A 26,223-nucleotide genomic window follows, 5' to 3' on the forward strand; every position below is an offset into this window, starting at 1 on the left:
TTCAAATCTGGCCTCAGATACTTACTAGCTGTGTGACTTTGGAAAAGTCACTTAATCCTCTTGGCCTCAGTTCCTTGTCTGTAAAATGAGCTGGAGTAGGAAATGACAAACCGTTCCAGATCTTAGCCAAGAAAACCCCAAACGGAGTCATGAAGAGTCATATACAACTGAAATGAATGAACAACAAAATGTGAGATCCTCAGGTTTCCCTGAATCCAAGAGATACAAGCCTTCAAAATTCAGATGTATCTAATGTCCCATCTAGATCATAGGATAATAGATCAAAAGTTAGAAGAGACCTTAGAGACAACCAAGTTCAAATCTAACTCAGGAAGGACTGGCTGAGATGATATATTGGAGGAAAAGAGCATACAGCAACTCTAATATATTTTATTATTTAGTCAAGTGCAGTTATTATTTTGTGGAATTGTTTGGACAGTTTCCACATTCAATTTCAATCTTGATTAAATAAAAAGATATATTGTGCATATTATTATTCAATATAGACCATAGCATTCAAAATCACTAGAATTTTATTCAATTTTTTTAAAAATTGAATTTAATGAGGTTTAGCCAATATTATCAGGGTCTGGCCCTGCCTCCTTGGGTTGTTGTGAGGATCAAAAGAAATTATAGGTAAAGCACTTTGCAATTCTCAAAGCATTGTATAAATGTCCGTTACTCATTAACTATATTATTATTAACTAGAGCAAGGTAGGCTTTTCTAATACCACTTCTCATCAAGTAGCATGGAAACAGCTGATCTCTGCAACTAATTAACAAGAATAATTAGTTAATATAAGAAGCTATTGGGTGACCCTTTTAACCTACACAATAAGGCCTCCTCAGTTAGCCTTGCTCTTCCCCCACCATCCTCTAGGTATGTCAGTTCTGGTTTAGGAAATGTGAAGGCTAGATATGTGTATGACAGATCGGTCAGATTGTATGAATTGATGAAAAAAACCTTATCAAAACTTAGTCAGAATAACACCCCCATGACTTCTGGGAGACCGGTCAACAAAGTAGAAGTTACAGATTATTTGATATTTGCTATTGACCTTGTGTTCATGTGTGTCTCGTCATTGAACTTATAAAAATGAAAGAACAATTCTTGAAAATATTCAAGTATTGCATTTGCCTTATGATCAAATTATATCTTAGTCTTATTCAGAAATGTACAAATTCCTGTTCCAACACTGAACAGAAGGTCTGCTCGGAAACCAACCAAGAGAAAAGAACACAGCTTCCATTTGTATATCATATTTTCTGGAAGATTGCCAATGTTCCTTAAACTTTCAAACATTTAGATTAGGGGACCAGAAAGTATTAAGTTTAGCATTATATTTGTGGAAATTTGTGTCTGTTCTTCAACACTGAATTTCACACATGCCCTTCCCCCAACCTCAAGCTGTTTCTTCAAGAAAACAGGTGAGGCATGGCAGTCAGACTCACTCTTACTCAATAACAATAACTAACATTTATAAAGCACTTTAAGATTTTTAAAACACTTCACATACTTTATCTCCCTCAGCATGACAACCCTGTGAGGTAGTTGCTGTTATTATCCCCATTTTACAGAAGAGGAAACTGAGGCTGATAAAGGTTAATTGAGTTGCCTGGGATCACCCAGGTAGTAAGTGTCCGAGAAAAGACTGAAACTACAATCTTTCTAACTTTAAGTCCCACCAAGCAAAAATGCCATTGACTTTTCCTGGGACTATTTGAAAACAAACTGCACGTGTTGTGCTTAAATGGGGCTTCTTAGTTGAAAGTCAATCCCAGAAAAAAATGTTTCCAAAGTCCGACGTATGCTACAACTCCAAAGAACTGAGGATGAAAAATGTTATCCACCTCTCTATAGGGAACTCATGGGTTCTGAGTGCAGATGGAAACATATTTTTTATCTTATAACATGGCTAATGTGGAAATGTTTTACATGACATCATGTGTATATGAATTGATATTTCTATGGTATTTATTGCCTTCTTAATAGGTGAGGGAGGGGCAAAAAGAGAGAGAGAACTTGGAACTGAAAATAAAAATAAAACGATGTGCACATATGAGCCTGCCTCGATGAGGCTTATGATGCACTGAACAAGTCAAGTTGTTAAAGAATTCTGGCCTTATTTTATAGATTTATTGGCAGACTCAAAAAATCATAGAATCTTAGTATATTGAGAATTGAGAAGACATCTTGTTACAGGATTATAGATCTAAGAGTTGGAAGAGACTTAAGAGTCTAAACTCTGAATTTTACAGATAAGGAGTCTGGGGCTAAGAATGGTTCAGCGACTTGACCAAGATCGCATAAATAGCAAGGAGCAAAGCCAGAATTTGAATGTAGGTCTTTTGACTCCAAATACAGTGGTTTTTCCCCTATTTTTATACAGACGTACTATTATTGGGATGGTGTTCTTATCTGTGTATGAAGAAATTTAATTTGTCTGACAATAGAGATGTGCAGGAAAAATTGATGAAGAACAAGCCTGGAAACTGAGAGATCGCTAAAGTGGTAATTAAAATAGTGTAGCTAGGAGATAATGATAGATTGAATATCAAGATCTGAGATAATTTCTCAATTTATTTGTTGAATTTAAAGGACTAATGATATATCCAGGTAAAGATATCTAGGGAGCAACTGGAAATGGAAGTCAAAAGAAAGACCAGGACTGAAAATAAATATTTGAGAGTCTTTTCATCCATTGTTTTCATTTGATTCAGAATATAAACATGGAAATGAAATAGGGTATTTCATCTACCTTTGTCTGATTTTTATGTCTCATTTGTAATGGCTTAATATACTTTAGTATACTAGACATTCAGAAAATTTCTGTGAGTTCTTTTTTCTTATGTAACTGAAGACAGGAAGGTAAGCTAGACTAATCATGTGGCATAGCCAGAGTACTCCACTGGTATTTTCAAAATATCAGAGGAAGATGAGGAAGACCTCCAGCATGATGGCTGAACCTCCTGTGGTGAACTTGGGAGATAATATGAACACAACTTCCATAAGGTGGGCAGGCGTGAATGGATTGTGTTCTATCTCATGGGAAGGAACCCTCAAATCAGTGAGATCACTGATTCATTTGAGTATTTGGGAACTAGAGATCAATATTTTATGAATTTTGTGAATGTTTTAATATTTCACTGAAAAAGAAAAGTATTACATGTGCATATATCTATCTATCACATAGCTATATATCATGTGGTATGATACATTCCAAAGTGGTGTGTTTTTTTTAAAAATTCAGTTCACTACCACCCATCAGTGCCATGAAACATATTAAGAAAGAAGCTACATTTAGAACTCATGTTAAGTTGGAGGCATTTGTTAATTCTTTTAATAGCATGGTTTTCCCCTGTGGCTAAAATAATCCAGAACATTTGCAAAATATTATGATATTTATAGTTCTAACACAACACTATTTTCAGTAACAAGCAAACACACAGGATAGTACCAGCCGTGTCCTTTCTACATAAGGGTAGTCTTACATATTCCTTGATGGAAACACGTAAAAAAAATTTAGAAGTAGATCATTATTTTGACAGTGTAATGCCCATTCTTATTTCTAAGCATGTCACATGATTATCCATGAATTGAATGTGAATTAGACCACCTATTAATTTCTGGTGAGGTGGCTCATAAAACCTAAGTGATAAAAATGATTAATGCATTATTCCTTTTGATTCTCCTTTCCAAGTAGTCAACTTTGCATTTTCATGTTTTATTTTTTTTAAAGAAAGAAAAACCTCTACAGTCACCTCCAAAATTAATGACCCCAAGGCCTCCAGTTCTGACACTTTTGTTGTAATATTCAAAAGTAGAAAAATGTTCCTGGCTTCATGGACACTCTCATCTGGCCCTAGGTAGAACACTTTGAAGATACCCTGAGGGCCACATAACACATGGAACAAAATAGATGAGCACCCCTGAACTCTGTGCAAAGAAAAGCAAATTTTATAATCCTATGCTTTATGCCTGAAAGATTAATAAATGTCTAGATAAAACCACAAGGACCAGAGTTTTCTTCTTGGTCATAGATCATGCGATTTTGCTGCCAGCATTTATAAGTGTGAGTGAGGTGAAAGGGGTGGGGGGCTCATCAAATTGATAAGTTCAACCAATTTGATGTAACCATAGAGCACGAGCCTTTGTTGAATTGCATTTGAGAGGCACTTCTCCTTCGTATATTAGTATATTTACTGCCACTTTATACAGAGAGCAATTGTTTGGGTTTCAGGGATTGAGGATAGTGTCATTGGTTGGAGGTTGCCAACTCATTGGGATTCAGGAGGAGAGGGCCTTCTCACAAATGTTGCGTTTCTCTGTGGTATATAAAAGCAAACTGATACTATACAAACTTAGACTTCCTTTTCACCATCAGAAGATAGATCAATAGGAGAGTGGCACCTGTCTTTATATCTCCTCTTCGTAGGCAAAATAAATAACTATTTTGGGATATTTGCTTGCAGCAGAAGAGGGTCAAAATAAGGTCAAAATACGATAGCAGCCAGGATATTATAAGATTTCCTAAAGAAGTACGTGATAGAAGAACATGTGAATGGCCGCTCTGGCCAAGGGTGGAGTCCTAGGCTTGGAGGTTGACTCATAAGTGATGGATAATTTAAGAGTTCTTAAGTTTAAGAGTTCCTAAGTTTGAGAATTCAGGGATTGGGCCCTCCTGAGAAAGAAGGGGTTTTACTGATGCAATGTGGTCTCTGGAGAAAGATCACTCACATAGTTACTGAGCATCATCCTATTTGGAGAACAAAGCCATTAACTTACTTGGATATTGAGGTGCCAACTCTCAACTTTTAGTACTTTCTGAGAGGCAAGAGTGTGGGCTATTGGGGTGCCTTGTGTATTTCTGTATCTGTTTGCAGACTCTTGTAAGTCTTTTGCATCTGTTGCATATTTTTTGTTGTTGAATGAAATAACAACTTGCCTCATATGTTTGCATGTGCTACTTTGCATTCTGGTATAGGACCTTGTAACGCTTATTACCCACACTGGGACAAACATAGATATAAGCTTTATTTTGGAGATTTCTTAGAGTAATTCCAGGTCAGGGCAATAAATCAAAGAGAGAAAATAACCTTCTTGGTCCCTAGGATCTATTTGAGCCCTAGGCTGAGAGTTACACACACACACACAAAACCATCCATACTAGAATAAAAAGTCCTCCTCACATCAGTCGCCAGACACCAATATGTATGAACCTCAGAGCTTTAAAAAGAATAAATTTGACTGTGTAGAAAAACACTCCTTTGTAATTTCATAATTATAAGAAATTGGTACTCGATATTTTAATGTCATTAATTTAACATTTAAACTAATGTGTTACATGTTGAAAATTAAAGTACTAATCAGAGCAGGGAATAGCACAAGATAGAGTGGGTATGGTCCCATGGAGTCAAATAACCTGAGAACAGTTATCCATCAGTCAGTATTTATTAAGGAACTACTGTGTGCCATTGCTTTACCAGGTACTGTGGATAAGGACTACACCTATGACTTCTTTAGTGCAGGCATACCTTGTTGTCCTGTACTTTCCTTTTCCATGCTTCACAGGTATTGCTTTTTTACAAAGTTCAAGTTTGTGGCAACCTTGCACCAAACAAGTCTATCTGGGCCATTTTTCTAACAGCATGTACTCACATCTTGTCTCTGTTTCACATTCTGGTAATTCTCACAATGGTTGAAACTTTTTCATTATTATGACATCTGTTATTGTGATCTGTGGTCAGTGATCACTGATGTTACTATTGTACTTGTTTTGGGGTGCCACAAACTGCGCCCATGTAAGACAGCAAACTTCATCAATAAATGTTGGCCATCTTCTAACTATTCTACCTATTGGCCATTTCCAGTCTCTCTCCTCCTCTCCTACAGCCTCCCTATTCTCTGAGACACGACAATATGGAAATTAAGCCAAGCAATAACCCTACAATGGCCTCTAAGTGTTCAAGTGAAAGGAAGAGTCAATCCATATGGCAAACTCCATTTTTGTCTTATTTTAAAAATTGCCACAGCCACTCCTTCAGCTACCACCACCCTAATCAGTCAGCAGTCATCAACATTGAGGCAAGACCCTCCTCCAGCAAAAAAAAAATTATAGCTACCTGAAGGCTCAGATGACAGCATTCTTAGCAATAAAGTATTTTTAATTAAAGCATGTATGCTGTTTAGGCATAATACTGTTACACCCTTAACAGATTACAGTATAGTGTAAACATAACTTTTATATGCACTGGGAAGCCAAAAAATTCCTATGACTTGATTTATTATTATATTCAATTTATTGTGGTATTTTAGAACTGAACCTATAATATTTTCAAGGTAAGCCTGTATAGAGAATTCCTGGGTGAGAAAATTTGCTCTATCAATGCAAGTTGAAACTTTCTCTGCAATTTATAGTCTTAGTTTCCTAGAGCACTAAGTGACTTGCACAGTCACATATACGATATGTGTTTGAGTCAGGACTTGAAGCCAGACCTTTTTGACTCTGAAACTAGCTCTTTGACTCCCTCACCTTGGTTCCCTGAAAAATCAGTGAAACTATTTCCAGGACTTAATTGTTTCAAAGAGCTAAGTCTTACACAATTGACATACTGTGGATTCTTGGTCACCTAAGGCATGAAAAGCCACAAGTAGTCAGCACTACTATTCCTCTGGGCTTCAACACATCTGACCAGCATGCCTTCCTATGAAGATGAGTGTCCTGAGACAAAAAAACCAATATTATATCTTTGCTATGTATCCTTTCCAAGTTATTGTTAAGTAAAATTCCTTTGCTAAAATATTATATGATCTACAGGTTATTTATTTCATTCAAATCCCAAGCCTGAACCACTGGAGCAGCCTGAGTCATGCCCTAGAACAGAGGGTAGGGTGTATTCTCTTTCAAATGAAGAATTAATAGAATCTCCTTTGCTTAAACCTATGTTTCTTTTTTTTTCCAAATTATTTCAATATACTTAACATTGTGTTTCACTAAGGTACTGAACATTTCGAGCTATAACTAGGGTAGGCAATCAAGGCACTAGGGCAAACAGTTGCCTCATTTTGGAGGCACTCATGGTGGGTGATTTAAAGTGGGGAACTGGGGAGGGGGGCTGGTGGTGGGATATGACCAAGGCTAATAAAATGTCTGGGGTGAGCAAGTGTCGGAATGATGAGAGTGAAAGTGAGAACAGATAGTTTGATTATCTCCTTGACAAAATCTAGAGGGACCCAAGCTCTGGCCTGACCTAGGGATGGGGTAAAGGGTCCCTAGCCCAGAAAGTTGTTCCCTTCAGTGCAGAGGGTAACCCAAGGGTCACTTCATATCATGGATAGCAGCCTGGGGAAGGGAGGCATACAAGAAATTAATGGCAGTTTAGTGTGGCTGAAAACCCATTTTGGAGAAAAGAAAATTCAAGTTAAAAGATTTGCTCAAGATTTACACCTCTAACATATGAACAAAACTGCAGCTCGAAAGGCTAGGTTTCTGACTCCAGATCCAGTGTCCTTTCCACTTCCGCATGCTTCATCTGTTATCTGGTAGAATAACCACAGCCTTTTCCTGCCCAGATACAGAGATACACTTCACTTTCCACCCATTTTATTTTTTTTCTCCAGCCATTTGAAAGGCATGCTATCTTTACCATTTCCATTATTTCTACCACCTCCCCACCAAAACTTTGGATACCATACATATAACCACCCTGAGCTCTGATGGGGCAATTTTGGCCTTATTTTTACCCCATATCCGTGCCACAACTATTCTTTATAGCAAATTTTACAGCATGACTCCATATATATATATATATATACATACATACATACATACATATGTGTGTGTGTGTGTGTGTGTACGTGTGTGTGTGTGTATACCCTTCCAGCTCTCTTTTATGTGTTGTTTTCCCCTATTAGAATGTAAGCTGCTTGAGGGTAGGGACTGTGTTATTTCCTTGCATTAATATTCTGAACATTTAGTAGAGTGTCTGGTACACAGTGCTTAATAAATGCTCTATTTTTCTATCTGCCATTTATTTATTGACATGGCCAGGAAATCATTTTTATAGCAGAAAAAGATCAAAGATTCTCAACATCCTCATTAAAAAATATACAACCTTCATTCCATTTTTGATTTCTGTGGAAAAAGTGAATATGCACATATATAGTATATTCATACCTGCCCTTCAGGGAAAGGTTTGGGCACAACTCTCATGCATAAATCACGTTTATTTATAGTTTCTTAAGCCATTCTCTTGTTCCAAAAATGGACAATTCTTAATTTATGTTTATAGCTACAGAATTTGCAACTCTAAAGAGAGATGGAGTTGGCCAGGCAAAAGAGAGTTTGCATGGTATGATATATACATACAATTATAAAAGAAACTAAGTTTAAACATTACTTTTAGGAGGAAAGATACACAAATTAATGACTCTGGGAGCAGTTATGATTTTTGATTCATGCTTATTTAGTCATTCCAAAATGAGAGACAGAGACAGAGAGATATTTGAGTAAACTAACCCATTTTTGCTCTCCTCGGTGGTCTGAAAGATTTATATACAATGGAACACTCATTAAAAGAAGCAAATTGTGAGTAATAGATCTGATTCAATACTGAATTAGGGGTTCCTGTTAAGAAATATTATAGAAAAATTCCCACTGAACAACACAGTATATGATGTTCAGAAAACACTTGTAATGTTACAATGTTAGTCAACAAGCATTTGTTGAGTTTCAGCTTTGTGCAAGGCATTATGTTATGGACTAAGGGAGAGAAATAAAATGAGAATTCATTTCAATTCAACAAGTATTTATTAAGTGCAAACCATGTTCCAGACACTACAATAGATACTGAGTATCCAAAGTGGGAAGGGGTTGTGAGGAAAGGAAAGAAACTGTCCCTGCCCTCAAGAAGGCAGTATACTGGAAGGGAATAACATATACACAGATAAATAAATGTAAATATATAAAAAGTAGCTAGAAAGTATACTTATATTATAATGTATACTTACATTATAGTGGAAGGGAATAAGTAACATGTACACAAATAAATATAAATATATAAAAAGTAACTACATATAGTTATATATGACTACATAAATACATAAAAAGTAACTATAATAAAATATATAAAAAGTAAATAAAAAGTAACTCTGTTGCAGTGAGAAGTGCACTAATATCCTGGCTGTCCTAAGAACACAAGTGACTGGCGTGTTCCTATACCAAGAAGCTCTTCCTTTCTAGATGTATCAAAGAGACTGATGATTGCTTATTTTCCCCTTCTAATTCCTTTGCAATGGTGGAAAGGAGGCATGTATATGCTATAGCATACATGCTGTCTTTAAAAAAAATCATCTTTGTCCAATTACATACAAAATCATTTTTAAAATTCATTGAAAAAAATTGAGATCCAAATTTTCTGCCTCCCTCCTTCCCCTCTTCCCTCATTGAAAAGGCAAATAATTTGATATGGATCATCATGTACTATCATGTAAAACATATTTCCGTATTAGTCACATTGTAAAAAAAAAAAGGAAAAAATTCAAGAAAAATAGTTTTTAAAAGTATGCTTTTTTTTTGGCAGGGCAATTGGGGTTAAGTGACTTGTCCAAGGTCACACAGCTAGTACATGTGTCAAGTATCTGAGGCCGGATTTGAACTCAGGTCCTCCTGACTCCAGGGCCGGTGCTCTACAAAAACAAAAACAAAAAAAAAGTATGCTTTTAAAAGCATGTTTCAATGTGCATTCAGACTCTATCAGTTCCTTCTCTGGATATGGATAGCATTTTTCATCATAAGTCCTTTGGAATTGTCTTGAATCATTGAATTGCTAAGAATAACTATGTCATTTTCAGTTGATCATTATTACAATATTTCTGTTACTATATGTAATGTGTTCCTGGTTCTGCTCATTCCATTTTGCGTCAGTTCATACACGTCTTTCCAAGTTTTTTTTTTTTTTCTGAAAGCTTCCTACTCATCATTTCTTATTCTATCACAATCATATACCACAACTTGTTTAGCCATTCTCCAATTGATGGTCATCCCCTGAATTTCCAGTTCTTTACTACCCCAAAAAGAGCTATTATAATTTTTGTACATATGGATCCTTTTCATTTTTTACATCTCTTTAGGATACAGATCTAGTAGTGATATTGCAGGGTGAAAAGATATGCACAATTTTATAGCCCTTTGGATATGGTTCCAAATTGCTCTCCAGAATGGCTAGATCAGTTCATAACTCCACCAACAGTGCATTAGTATCTCAATTTTCCTACATCCCTTCCGACATTTATTATTTTCCTTTTCTGTCATGTTAGCCAATCTGATAGATAGAAGGTAGTAACTCAGAGTTGTTTTAATTTGCCTTTCTCTAATCAATGGTGATTTAGATCTTTTTTTTCATTTTAGTTTGACTACGTCTAAAAACTGCCTGTTCTGGAACTCAAAATTATGTAGAACTGTGTGTTGTAAACTAAAAATAAAAATAAAAAAATAAAAAAACTGCCTGTTCATATCCTTTGACTATTTATCATTTGGGGAATGACTTGTATTTTTATAAGTATGACTCAGTTCTCTATATATTTGAGAAATGAGGCCTTTATCAGAGATACTGGTTGAAAAATTCTTTCCCAGTTTTCTGCTTCCCTCCTAATCTTGGTTTCATTGGCTTTGTTTGTACAAAAATTTTTCAATTTAATGTAATCAAAATTATCCATTTTACTTCCTGTAGTACTCTGTATCTCTTGTTTGGTCATAAATTCTTCCCTTATCCCTAGATCTGACAGGTAAGATATCCCATGCCCCCCTAATTTGCTTATCACCTTTTATGTCTAATCATGTACCCATTGTGACCTTAGCTTGGTATATGGTGAGAGATGTTATTCTATATATAGTTTCTGTAAAGTTTTTTCCAGCAGTTTTTGTCAAATGGTGAGTTCTGTTCCCAAAACTTGAATCCTTAGGTTTATCAAACACTAGATTATTATGGTTATTTACTACTGTGTATTTTAGACCTAATTTATTCTACTGATATACCACTCTATTTCTTAGCCAGTACCAAATTGTTTCAGTGATTACCGCTTTGTAATACAGTTGGAGATCTGGTATAGCTATGCCACATTCTTTCACATTTTTTTCATTGATTCCCTTGATATTCTTGATCTTCTGTTCTTCCAGACAAATTTTGTTATTATTTTGTCTAGCTCTATGTAATAATTTTTGATAACTTGATTGGCATGGCCCTGAAAAAATTAAATTAGGTAGAATTGTCATTTTATTATATTGGCTTGGCCTACCCATGAGCAATTAACATTTTTCCAGTTGTTTAGATTTAATTTTACTTGTGTGAAAAGTGTTTTTCAGTTGTGCTCATATAGCTCATGGTTTGTCTTGGCAGTTAGACTCCCAAGTATTATATATTATCTACACTTATTTGGAATGGAGTTTCTTTTTCTGTCTCTTGCTGCTGGACTTTATTGGTAATATATAATTTTTATATCCTGCAACTTCACCGAAGTTGTTAATTATTTCAACAAGTTTTTAGTTGATTTTCTGTGATTCTCCACGTACACTATCATATCATCTGCAGAAAGAGTTTCGTTTCCTTATTGCCTATTCCTTCAATTTCTTTTTCTTCTCTTATTGCTATAGTTAGCATTTCTAGTACAATATTAAATAATAATGGTGTACACATATTATTTTAAGGGGGAAAAACTTGTTTTCCAAAAATTTTGAGGATTGATGGGTCTGTGATAGAATGTACTAATTGAGATGACTGGGAGAGAAGGACTTGCTGCTAGGAAAAAGAAGGTGTTGCTGTAGATTTGTAGGAAGAAATATGGGAACAGCAGCATTAGCTGCTATTAACTACACTCAGTGACAAACAGTTCTCTGAAACCAGAGAACTACTAAGTTCCTCAGATCTGCAGATGGCAAAAGATTCTACTTTGTCCAGTCAGTTTGAGGCTATTTTATGCTGTATAGTACAGTTTACAGCAAAAAACACAAAACTTGTCCACCTCCCCCTCCTTTTCTCCTCCCAAACAGAGAGGGATAGTAGAGGGTTTCGTAGGCACTTCTGAAAGGTTTTACTTTTCTTACCCCATAAAAGGCACTATAGAGTGATAAGTCCAAATAGTTCTTCACCCCACAATAAGATTTAACCCTCTTCAAATGTACTCCCAGAAGATGTTCCAAACTCTCTCCAGCCAATGAGCAAAGCAATTCCTCTATTCCAGTTAACAAGTTCCCTGCTAAACAATAGAAGTCACCTATGTTAAGTAGAAGACTTTCATGTCTTTGGTCCTCTGCTTCTTGTGATGCCTGTGCTCTGCTCATTCATCTACTTCATCTTTTCTTCTGTATCTTCATGTAGCGTTTTCTCTGGCTTCTTACATCTTTCCAGTCAAAACTTCCTGGTGGTCAGTGACTTATCTTTACTTTATGAGATAAAACTCAAGAAATCTACCATTTAAGTATGAACCCAACATTTCTTATATAGATTTCCTATAGTCTCTAGTTATTTGACTTACAATTTGCTTGTTATAAACCTCAAAACTCTAAACACAGTGACATAAATGAATTGATAGACCGCAATATCCTTCAGCTATTATTACTTCTGTCATTGCCAGCCTTTCATTGCTGGTCCTCTCATTCAACTCAGGGTAAATTTTTAATCCTGTCTTCAGAACAATCTGTTTTCTTCCTCAGCATTCAATCTAAAATGCATTGTTGCTTCTCATGCTGATTTTTATCAGTTTCCCTTATTCAAAGGATTTTTTTTTCTTTCCCATTCATCAAACTACTCAAATATGAAAGGGGCAATCATGATTACAAAAAAAAACAAAACCAAAAATAAAACCATTCACTCAACCCAGACACCTCCTCAACTTACCATCCTATATCTCTTTTCCTATTCATTAGTCAGCAGGAAAAAATAATTAAATATAACACGACTACATTTATCAGGGATAAATACCATGTATTATGCATTGGTTTAAAACATCAAATTTACAAAGGCAAGAGGGCAGAAGTTTAGCTACAAAAGTCTGTGCTAAAAACATTTGAGGGGAGGACAGTGTTCGAGGCAGTCAAAAAAAGTCCAACATTAATCAACAGTATTAAATGACAATCAAAAAACCTAATGCATGTCTAGGGTATATTAATGGTGGTATAGTATCTGGAGCAAGGAGATTACAGTTTGACTATACTGTGCCCTTCTCAGGCCACTTCTAGAGTGTTGTATTCCTTTGGGAAGGTCATAAGGAACTGAGAATGTCCAAGAGTTGTTTGAGATAGTGACAGGCTATAGTCCACAATCATGAAAGTCTTTGTTGAAAGTTCTGGGAATATTGACCAAGAAGGCAGATAGATAGCTTGGGAGAGAGAGCACTTGACTTGGAATCAAGAGGAATAGAGTTCAAATGTTGCCTTAGACACTAGCTTTGTGACCTTGGGTAAATCATTTGATTTCCCTCAGCTTCTATCAGATATAGACTGTTCTGATAACAAGATGGTAAAATTCCCCTCAGATGAATGTACTGAGAGAATCTGTCTGAAAGCAGAGTAATGACAGAAGTAAATGATAGTTGTAGGATGTCATGATCTATCTGTCCATTTTGTTTGAACTATCTTTAGAGTTTTGAAATTTTTAACTGATAAACATAAGTCCAAGTTTCTTCTTCTATAAAATTATAATAATAATAGCATCTATTCCATGGAGATATTGAGATATTCAAATGAGATAACATATGAAGCACTTTCTAACTCTGAAAGTGCAATAAACCCCTAGGTATTATTCTTGTTGCTGTTGTTATTGTAGTAAATGTAGTGGGTTATTTCATGTGGAAGAGAGATAAACTTTGTTCTGCTTGGCCTAAGGAAGAAGGATTAGAACAAATTGGTGGAATTTACAGAGAAGCAGATTTAGTTTTCGAAAAGCTTGCTAACAATTAGAGTCATCCAAAAATGAAATGGTTTGCCATGGTTTGTATTAATGATTTGAATGAAGGCATAGATGAATTTGGAATGGGTTAAATGATATGCTGGAGATAGCTCCATCTCTGAGGCCTGCTCCCTTCATTTCTGAGATCCTCCCTACGACCTCCAATTGAGGAAGTGCACACTTCTATCGCAGCTCAGCTCCTGCATCTTCGAAATACTTTGCCACCCCCATTTATGGCTCCTATATAAGTGTCGTTTTCTCCTAATGGAATGTAAATTCCTTGAGGGCAGAGTCTGCCTTTCTTGTGGCTTATATTTGTATTCCCAGGTTTAGCACTGTGGCTGTTTACAAGGTAAATACTTAATCTAATCTCTAATACTCTTGGATATAATGGCTTCCTCCCCATTGTTGTTGAGTTATTCAGAAGTGACCCTGTGGACTATGATGTCCAAGGTTTTTTGGTTTTTTTTTCAAAGACACTGGAGTGGTTTGCCATGTCCTTCTGAAGCTGGATTTGAACTCAGGTCTTCCTGACTCCAGACCCAGCACTCTATCTACTGAGCTATTTAGCTGTCCCCATTAGAGTTTATCAAATGAGGGTGGGGTGACTAATTTCTGGACAAGCATAAGTTGGACCTGATGAGCTCTGAGGTCCCTAATTACCCTGAGGATTATGTAAAATGACAAGCTACGAATGGATTATGATTTTATGTTTAGGAGTAAAGAGATGAGGGGAGAGAAAAGGAGGTAGGAAATGATAACTATCAGCAAGTTTTGAAAGGCTGTCATAGATAAGAAAGATTATATTTACACTCATTAATCTAGGAGGGCAGAACTAGCACCGTTGGGTAGCAGAGGCAGATTTCAGGTCCTTAAAGGAAAACACTTTTTAATAACTAATGCTGTTAAAAAGTGGAATGTAGTGACAGGGCAGTCTTTAAGCAGAGACTTGACCATTTGTCTGGGACATTATAAAGAAGATTCCTAATCATATATAGCTTAGTTTATATGACCTTCAAGGTTCTTTCCAGGACTGATATTCTATGACTCTATGTCCATTTTGTAATCCAAAAATATTTCTTGCCTCCAGGGTAATACAATGTGATTGGTAGGGACTTAATTGTGCCATCAAGAGAGATGAATGGGGCTGTATATTTGCCTTATGTGAATTAACCTGCTTTAAAAACCTTTTTTGTCTAACAAAACAGTTTTCAATTTTGTTATTACATTCACTTTCTTGTTTCTGTTGTAGTACATTCCTAATTGTAGTTTGTTAGACTTAATTTCAATGCATCATTAGATTAGCCAAGATATTATTAATTTTGAAATACTTCCAGATTTTTGCCAACCTCAGCTATGCTCTGTTATGATACATGGCTATGTGTATACTATAAATCATGCAGCACGATTAGCCCACTCACTGCCTTTTGCAAACTATATTTTTGGTTGGTGGATACAGTAGTGCTAGCCATCCCATTGTGCTAAAAAAAACTGTTTTGGCAAAAAAAAAGAATTTCAAGCCCAGTTTTCTGGACTTCCCAATGGAACACAAAATGTAGGTCAGAAACATGAAAAAACCATTTAAATCTTTTTTGTTTCATGGACCCCCTTTGATATTTTGAAGTTTCTAGTTTTATGAAACCAGTCTAATGTCCTATGGACCCTTTCTTAGAATAATGTTTTTAAATGCATAAAATACGGGAAGATGGGTGGTGCAATAGATAGAATACTGGCCCTGGAGTCAAGAGGACTTGAGTTCAAATCTGTCCTTGTCAGACACTTACTAGCTGTGGGACCCTGGGCAAGTCACTTAACCCCAATTGCCTCAAATAAATAAAAAATGTATAAAATAGAATACATAGGATTATAATTGAAATATGGTTACAATATTTTAAAAACTAATTCACAGACAGTATGTAAAGAACTAGGATTAAAATGCATGCTTTAGCATACAATATACTTCAAAACTTTTGAAGCACATAAAATCATAATCTGGACCACTCCATCCCCAATATTTAATTCACCTACAATCTTTAGGAAAGAATAGATATAAGGACAGAAGGATACACCAGGTATTCATAGCCACATGGCATCCAGGTAGGGAAATGAGCCAGCTATAGTGCTATTGTCACTGATCCTATCTCTCTTCCCAATAAAAGACTCATAGTATTTCTTTCATGCTAAAGCTAGAGGGAGAGAGATTTTAATTTCCTATGTGTGTGCCTTTTGTATGCACACCCGGTTCTAATTCTGCAGTTAGCTAAAAGGCTTTTCATCACCATGTGGTAAGGTGACAGGAAACAGGCAGGGAATACCTGTGCATTGTCATCGGGGAAGTGAAAAAGCCACCCTCTATCATGAACTTCTAGAAGCAGGATCACCAAGTTTCCATGTGAGTTGATACCAAGCAGAGCATACTGTGTATGATTTAAGGACTGAGCTCTCATTAGCCAGTCCTTTCTTTTCTTGTTGCATCATTTCCTCCAAAATCATATATTGCCTTCTAGAATCATAATCCTATTCCTTAAAAATTTTTCCTTTCTCACTCCTGATTCAATTCATTCTCTCTGTGTCTCTCTGTGTCTCTGTGTATATCTCTGTCTGTCTGCCTCTGTCTGTCTCTCTCTCTGTCTCTATCTGTCTGTCTCTGTCTGTCTCTCTGTGTGTATGTCTCTGTTTGTCTGCCTCTCTCTGTCTGTCTCTGTCTCTGTGTCTCTCTGTCTCTCTCTCTGTCTCTCTCTCTCTCTCTGTCTCTCTCTCCCTCTCTCTCTCTCTCTCTCTCTCTCTCTCTCTCTCTCTCTCTCTCTCTCTCTCTGTCTCTCTCTCTTTCCCTCTAAATATGGCGACAACAGTGAGGTTTTTTATTGAATTGTTTTTCTTTTTACAAAAGTCTCACACTTTCCAGTCTTAACAAACAACATATAAGGAATATAATGTAATACTTTATTGTTGATTTAAAGTCATTATAATGTACACTAATTATTCCAATGTACTAGAAAATAATGATGCCATCAGGGACTACTGAGGTGGACAAACTTGCCTTTTTCCTTCCGTAACTTTCCGCAAGCTGCTATTCTTTTCTTTGTTATTTGCTTTCCTTTCTCTTAGCTGTCCCTGATCTCCATAGTCACTTTTGATACCTGTAAGTCATCTGTGAGTGTCCTCTCCTTTCCTGTATCTTTGCTGCTTTCTTTACTACATACACGGCTATCTCCAGTCAATGCTGATGTGTATCTGGCTGCTAGACCCAGATGTCTCTGGAGGAGAAAGTGAGGATGGTGACTTTGCACAGCCTTCCCTCACTTCAATCCAATTCACTTGCATGTAATGGCATCACTTCCATGACGTCATGGTCCTCTTTGAGAATGAAGAACAAACAACCACAACAACAATAACACACACACATGCACACATGCACATGCAAAACTGAATGCATGAATATACATCTGTTGCCATATAACTGTATGTCCATTGAATTACAGAGTATAATAATATTCTAAAACACATGGTAATTAGGATGTGAACTAGGTAGAGGCTGTATGAATGGATAAGAGAGAATAGAAGTAGCATGAATAAAACTTGGCAACTGATAGGATATAGACGGCAATGGAGAGGGAAGAGTCAAGGACCACACAAAGTTTATGAAATTTGATGACCAGAAGGATGATGTTGTAATCAACAAAAATAAAGAAATTAAAAGAAATCTATTTGGGAAGAAATAAATTAATTCTATTGTTGACATACTGAGTTTTAGATGCTTCAAAGCAGGATATCTTGGTGGCGATAGCGAATAGGCAATTAGTAATATAGCATTGGGGTTCAAGAGTGAGATTAAAGCTGAAAGTATGGATTTGAGAGACATTAGTATAGGGATATTTGAAACAATGGGGCCTGAAAAGATCACCAAGAGTGAAAGTATATAGAGAAAAGAGAGCAAGTCCCAGAATAAAGCCTTGGGAGATGCCCACTCTTATTGAACAAGACATGAATGATGACCCAGCAAAGGAAACTGAGAAGGAAAGGTCAGGTGTGTAAGAGGAGAACCAAGAAACAAGTATTATCAAGCCAAAGAAAGAAAGGAAGGGTGAGGGTATCTTAACAGTGTCAAAAGCTGCAGAGAGGACTACTATGATGCAGTTGGATTATGATGTCCCTTGGAATGAATAGTTAAATTGATTATTAATAACCATAGAGAGAAGTTTCATTCTTGTATGAGGATAGGAAGTCAGATTGTAAGGGACTGGGAAAGTAAATAAGAAGGGAGATAACCAGTACAAAAGATTTTGGGGGGATTGTGGTTGTGAGAGGAACGAGAGATATGAGAGTAGGACAATAACTTTTGAAAGGGAGGGTAAAGTCCAAGTATGTTAGACTACCTCTTCCCAACTTTAGGGTTCACTAAATTACACAATTGTTAGTGTACTGAGTCTTCTGAAAAGTGATTATGCTGCATTTTTGTGATAACTATACACTTTGAGGTAATACCATTTTAGATTATATACCTATACATAATCAAGATTTAGATATTTTCAAAAATTAACTGTTTATTACCACATAAGAATCTATTTTTGTTAAAAGGAAATAGAAATGGATGATTTTAGGAACCAGTATAGAATCAGAAATATGATAAAGGACGTTATTTGATCTTTATGAAAAAAGTACATGTCACATATTCATTTGATGCTCCAAATTGTTGGTTTTTCACTCTCTTAACAATGTGCAAACCGATGAATGCTGTCAAAGTAGCAATAAGCCATTTATACAATTGGTAAGGATCTGCATATATTGATTTATGTTGTTTAAATTTCAATATGATGAAGTGAACTGTATTTGCTGGTTTTGTTATGACAACCATTGTTATGGAGATTAGTGCATCTGTTTTATGAGGAGAGAAAGAATAATGACTGAAACCATCCTCAGGGCTTAATGCCAACCATTTCTATGGGCATTTTGAATAGTCATACAACTTCAGCCCTAGAATTCTTGAGTTATCTTCTAAATATTCTGATGCAGTTTAAGGTATTAGCCAAAATTATGAAGATGTTTTAAGAGAAATTTCCATTCTCATGGTCAAGAATGCATTTAATAGAGTCATCTAAAACCTGTATTTATAATATCTCTGGCCCATAAATAATATGAGTGAACCAATGTGGGACATTTTAAATTAATAATGTTCGTGTATATGTCTAAGTCAAGAGGTAGACATCTGACTATGAACTGAGGAAAGGACAAGAACAGGTCACTTATTGGACCTGGTAAAATTAAATTTAATTTCCCCCCTCAAGATTGTTATTAATATAATCAAGGCCTACAAGAGAAGAAATATTAAATTGTCTAGAATACCAAAAATAATGTTGCAAGCATATTGAATACCATTTAGCAAATCATCATCTCACAAAAGCTGGGAAGAAAAAATTTAGCAGGACACTTGTTGACCTAATCATAAGTCATAGGCTGAGAGCTATAAGGGACCTCAGAACTTTTCTAGACCTATCCCTTTATCTGGGCATTTTTAATTGAAATTGCAGGGGAAGGTAGAAAATTGCCCAGACAAAACTGAAGTGCTAAAGACAATGGTAGACAGCAGGCATGACAGAGAAAGATTCACCAGAATGGAAGAGAGAGCCAGTAATTCTCAGGTAAAATAACCTGAAAGCAGGTTAGTTAAAAGATTTACGGGCTCGTGTGTCTATAATGTCATAGTCTAGACTATAGACATTCTTCACACATGAGGTTTCACTGAATGAGCTCATACTTTTAAAGAACACATATAATAGATAGAAGGAGGGGCACATAACTGAGAATAAGTACAAAATAATGGCACAATTCCTCCTAGAGTGAGTTGAGACTTGAGGAAAAATGCTAAGGACAATAAAGGCTGTTTAGTGGTGCTTGGGGATATGTTTAGACCAAATAGAAGAAGGGAATGCTAGGTATTCACCACTGGAGGAAGATGGAATAATGAGAACAGATGAGCCACAGAAGATGTAGAGCTTTGTCTGCCTTTTCCAGCAAGGAGAGTGGTCTTTAAATTAGAAAAGGGCAAACAAGCATTGTAAAAAAAAAAAAAAGAAATGAATCCCTGCTTTATAATGGGGAGTTAGTAAAATGGCATTAATCACTTATTTAGATAATCTAATAAAATTAGTTCCAGGTAAATTGCATTCTATGGTACTAAAAAATGAAAACTTTGTAGAGTTGATCATATAAGCATTATGGATAATCTCTGAGAAATCCTGATAGAGAAAAAAGGAGTGGTATATGAAAGACTGTACTCAGACAAAAAAATGTGATCCTGATTTTCAAAAGTAGGATCAAGATTGAGGCTGGCAACTATAAACGGAGTTTGAATTGAATCTCTACAAAAATTCTAGAAATAATTATTAAACAGATAGTTTGTAAGCCTTTAGGAAAGAAAATACTGATTTCTAGTCACCAGCTTGTGTTCATTAAGACATTATTCCCAAGAAAATTCTTTTCCTTTTTTGAGAGGGTCAATAAATTGTCCTTGTTTTTCAGTTGTGTCAGATTCTTTATGACCCCATTTGGGGTTTTCTTGACAACGAAACTGGAATGGTTTGCCATTTCCTTCTGCAGCTCATTTTATAGATGAGGAAACTGAGGCAAGCAGGGTTAACTGACTTGCCCAGGGACACACAGCTAGTGAGTGTCTGAGGCTATATTTGAACTCATATCTTCCTGACTCCAGGCCTGGATTTCTATCCATTTGCACCACCTAGCTATCCTTATCCTTGTTCTTTTTTTCCCCATTGCATCAACATTTATTTTCTTGGTTATTTTTATAGCCTTCAATTAAAAAAATATATGTAAACATAGCTACTATTGTGATTTTTTCTGCTGATTTTTCAGCAGTATGATTGGTTTCCATAACAGAACTTCTGGCACAAGGGTTTCTAGCTTGTCTTACCTCAGAGAAGAGCAAAAATTAACCTTCCAGAATGATCATGCAACAAGCACCGAGGTAAAGGCAGGAAAAGTAGGAAACCCCAACATGGAGGATTTAGAATACCAAAAAACCCCAAAGAACCCACTGCTTATGTATTTAGAAAAAAACAGCTTTGCAGGTAGCCCACCTTCTTAAGCCCAGATCACCTAAAGTCTATTATTTTTTAGTGCACATAGGTAGTATTACTCATACTTCTACCTTGGAGAACCTCAACCTTGTTAGGAAGAGCTATTTTTTTCAATTTTTCAGAAACTTTGTGATCACGTTGTAGAAGGAGGAAGGCCTAGTGCCTTCACATGGTTGCAGCAACTAGCTTAGCATCATAGAATTTTAGAACTGAAAGAGACCTTGCATATTTAGTCTGAATTCTTCATCTAGATGAAATACACCCAAGAGAAGTTTGGAAAGTTGCCAGTGTTCAGACAGTTGGATGGTTAGCAGCACCAGAACTAGAAACTTGGGCTTGAGAGACAGATGTGGCTTCAAGACCTGACTCCATAACCTACATCTTTGTGACCTGGGCCAATTGCCTTTGCTTCTGTAAAATGAGGCAGTTGGATTAGTAAATCATTGAAGTCTATTTCAGCTCTTAATACTCTGTGACTCTGTTTCCTGTTGAGTATGTGTTAGATGAGGCTTGGGGTCCTACTTATCTGTAGATTCCTGTCTCCTGGTTGAGGAATCCTTCCCTCTTCAAAGAAGGACCTGCCATTCTCTTCAACCTTTTCTTACAAATTCACTTTTCCTGAATGCCTGGCTATAAGGAGATCTCCAGTGGGGAACCAAGAGGGAACAGCTCTCCTCTCTGAGAACTGCCTTGGTTTCCATCTTTAAGACTGAGGATCTCATTACTAGCAATGGTGAGAGAAGAAACAACACCACGGTTGTAAACCCCTAGGAAGTTAATGCAGTTACAGAAATACTAGTCATTCCATGGCCACAGGCTGGCCTATGGAATAGTTAAAATCTGTACTTCAGCTTTGGAACAGAGATGGGAAGGTGCCAAGTGGTCATTTGTTAGAGCCCCATCCTAAGTTCTTATCTCCTGCACAGGCTCAAATAGTGCTGAAGCTTTGGAAGAGGAGTTGGATAGTTCAAGGTATTACTTTGATAGATAGCTATAAGGATAAATGATTAAGCCTTGAGCCAAACAAATAGCTTATTCATTCACTGTCCCCTGCTGATCCAGTATGGAAAGTATATGCATGGAGCATACTGTTTTTTTAGACTTAAATTTAGGAACCTCAATTCAGTGTTTATATGAATGAATCAGAAGAAGGTATATAAGGCTTGGAAATGTGTGAATGACATAAATCAGGTAGGGATCACATCACCAATACGTTAGAGGACAAATTTGGATTTGAGATCCTAAAATGCTGGTGTCATTGGCCAAATCTAACAAGATGGCAACTCATAGAGGTAACTAGGTGGCACAGTGAATAGAATGCTGGACCTAGAGTCAGAAATACCTGAGTTCAAATCACACTACCTGTGTGATTCTGGGCAAATCTCTTAACCTCTATACGCCTCAGTTTCTTCATCTGTAAATTGAGCATAATTATAGCACCTACATCCTGGATTGTGGTGAGGATTAAATGAAACAATTCTTATAAAATGTTTTGCAACTTTAAAGTGTTGTATATGTGTATCATTATTGTTATTATTATTAATTATTATTATTCTATTGACAAATGAGAATTTCCACATTTTGTTTTAAAAAATCAATAGCATGAGTATAAGATAGGAGAGATTTTGCTAGCAAATAATTAATGTGAAATATCCCTAATTCATTTATAGAATTTCAAATTCAATCTTAAGTCAACAATGGCACAAGAGATGCTAAAAACAAATGTGACATTAGGCTGCATTCATAGAAGGGTAGTTTGTATTAGAAGGAAGTTATAGTCCCACTGCACTCTGCTTTGATCATCCCACATCTAGCGTATGTGATCAAATCAAGGAACCATATTTTGGGGTATGTTGATATAAAAGAGTGTGTCTGGAGGGAGGCAACCAAGATATTAAAGGGTTTAAGGATCAGTTGAAGAACGTGAACATTTTTAGTTTGAAGATAGTATGACATAGGAAATGTATTACAGCTGTTTTTGATTATCTGAAGTGTGATAATGGAGGAAAGTAGGTGTATGATGGTGTGATGGAGGAACTTGAACCATTTCCTGAGAGCTGATTGTTAAATTTTCATTGTGAACATTTGTACCTTAGAAATTGGCAAATGCTAAAGATCAGGGTTTGGTTTATTGCTGTGCTGGTTGTCTGGCCTTAAGAAGATGATAAAGAATGTATACATAATGAAAATTAAGCTTAAATGTGTCACGATCAAATTTTTTGAGAGAGGGAAGGGATTAGATTTGTATATGACTGCTGAATGAAGAACCTTGGGCAGAAGTCTAAGAGAGGCAGTTTTTCTTTTATGGATTTCTTTTCTCTTTCGATCCATTCTGGGGTTTCTTGTTGTTACACACTCTTTGGGGAGTCTACTGAATTCTTAATTTCTTCACACACTTCTTTTATGTCTTAAATTGTTGTAAGAATTTTATAATTTCCCTGAGAATTTATTGTTCATATTTCATTACAATTTTTGTATTTTCTCTATTGATTTATCTGCCTAAGCTCTAGGATTTTATTGTGAATTTTTTCTTTTGAAATATGTGATATTTCAGCTAAAAAATATTCCCCTGTCATTCACTTTCTGACTCTTCTCTCTTGACTAGTGAGTACAGCCCCAAGTAAAGACTGCAAAGGGGTTTCAGCCTCTTTGTATCAGTAGCTATATGGTGCACCACACTGGATCCTGAGTAGAACATCTTTGTTTCTTTGTTTGAGACCCAGAATAACCACAAACAATTGCCTCCTTCACCATTTCCTCCTTTGTCTCAGTTTTCCTTTTGGTTTTGATAAACATACAGTACTTTTGTTCATCATCGTAGGAAGATGGAAAGTGTTTTGGACATCAATCTGAGGACTACTAACCTAGGGTCAGAAACTATTAAGAAGATAGGACATTTCCAGTGCCCCTTCCTTTCATGTGAGTGCACAAAATCAGCATCTTCCACTTGTTGCATGGTGGTGAAGGTCAAGGGTTGTGTGGCCAGTTTCTGAAGCATGGGGAACATGGAGATTCCCTCAATGGGCCTTAGACACAAGCAACTAAGTCTGCTCCTGCCAGAAATGTTTAGGCTGATGGTGGAGATGATATCTTAAGTCTGCATTGAGAGGTAGAGTATAGAGGAATAAGTTAGGGATAGTTGCATTTTACTGTCCTGGTCAGACTATTATGTGTGAAATATTTTGTTTAGCTTTGAATGCCAAATTTCAGGAAAAATAATGATAAACTGAAAGACCTCCCAAGGAGGATGATCAAGATAATGAAGAATTTCAGACTAGCATTCATTCTCCTCCCAGCCCTTTTCTTGGCTCTAGACATCAAAACCATGCTGTCTCATTCTGTCACTTCCCTCAGTGCATAGGGCCTTTTACCCTGGAATGCCTAGCCATCCCTGTAGCCTTTTCAACATGGAAGTTCTCTCTGTAAAGTCAATCCCCTTCTCCTATTGATGAGTTCCTCTTTGAGCCTCAGTTTTGCAGAAAGGCCAAGTCTGACCTCCATTATCCTGATGCTGACTTCTGGACTTCAAAATCATGTCCCCTTTAGTGTGTCATCTCCTGTTAAAATATAATTTCCTTGAGGGTAGGGACTGTTTTTCATTTTGCTTATAAAAGGTTTGCTCCATTAGTTCTTCCTTCCTTTTTTCTTTCCTTCCTTCCTTCATCTTTCCCTCCCTCCCTCTCTCCTTTCCTTCCCTCTCTCCTTTCTTTCCTTTCTCCCTCATTTCCTCTGTCTCTTGCTGCCTTCCTCCCTCCCTCATTCCCTCTTTCCCTTCCTTCTTTCCTCCTTCCCTCCCTCTCTCCTTTCTTCCCTCCCTCCCTACCTCATTTCTTCCCTTCCTCCTTCCCTCTCTCATTTCTTCCCTTCCTTCCTTCCTTCCTTCCTTCCTTCCTTCCTTCCTTCCTTCCTTCCTTCCTTCCTTCATTCCTTCTCCTCTGCCTCTTTCCCTCCCTTTTTTCATGCCTCACTCCTTCCTTCTAGATCATATGCTATAAGGATTGCTTGAGATGATGATATCATAATACTTTTTCCCCACTTTTTATGATATTGTCATATGAAATATAAACTGTTATGCTTAGTCCAAGAAGATAAAACTAGGAAAAATAGGCCAAATTTATGAAGAAATAAATTCAGGTAAGGAAACAGAAGTAAGGGAAATTTTCCTTATAATTAGAGTTCTTCAAAAGTAGAACAAGATACTTCAGGAAGTAGTGGTTTTCCCTTCATTGGAGGTCTTCAGGAAAAGACTAGAGGGCCATTTGTCTGGGATGTTGTACAATTTGGTTTAAGCCTGAGTCATAGAACATTCACCCCTCATTTGCTTTTGTTTACCTTCTTATGTGTCAGTATGACTAGTGGTCTTGTTCAAACTCTACTTAAATCCTGGCAAGTTCTTTAATTCTGAGCTTTGTTTGAAAATTTGCAGGTGGAAAATTCATGGATTGTAAGGTCCTAGAATAGCTGACATGAAAAACTCTTAACAAGAAACCCTGCCAAATGTTGGGAAACATTAAACATTTTTTGAAAATGTGTTCCCCGCCTGAGGCCTTGTGTGTTGAACATCAAACCAAAGTGAATTGTTATTAATGACTTGGGTCAGGCCCACGCAGCTGCAGTAACCTGGCCCTACTCCATTTAACCTTCTCTCTCTTTCTTACTGCATCCCCTACAGAAGAATAGCCTTCATTTTGCCTGTAATAGTTTTGAACAGATTTTTATTGATAATCTTTTGTCATTTTTTTAGTTTCTCCTCTATCCTCCTTCTCTCCTTGCTCACAGAGCTATCCCTTAATTAAAAATTGTTTAAAAGAGGAAAAGGAATAGAAAACAATCAGCAAAACTAATCATTGCATCGCAAATAGGCTTTTCCTTTAATTGTAGATTACTGTCTTCTTTTCGTGTTATTTCATGTTATATAGACTTAGTTATCAAATGTATTCAACCAATTTCTCCCTTAATTAATCTCTACCCCATTTCATCCTACCAATACCCCACCCTAAGGAGTCCTAAAATTATTGTCTCTGTTTAATCCTACAATTTCGATTACCCCTTTGACTGGGCAGTAGAGGTGGAAGTGGATGGGAAGTTATGGTCAGCTCGTTATGCTATTAAGAACATAATTTGAAGAATGAGATGAGCAGAGCTAAGAGAATATTGTATAGAGTAAAAGCATTATTTTTCAAAA

The sequence above is a fragment of the Trichosurus vulpecula genome, chromosome 2, assembly GCF_011100635.1.
Source record: "Trichosurus vulpecula isolate mTriVul1 chromosome 2, mTriVul1.pri, whole genome shotgun sequence".
NCBI classification, from domain to species: Eukaryota; Metazoa; Chordata; class Mammalia; order Diprotodontia; family Phalangeridae; genus Trichosurus; species Trichosurus vulpecula.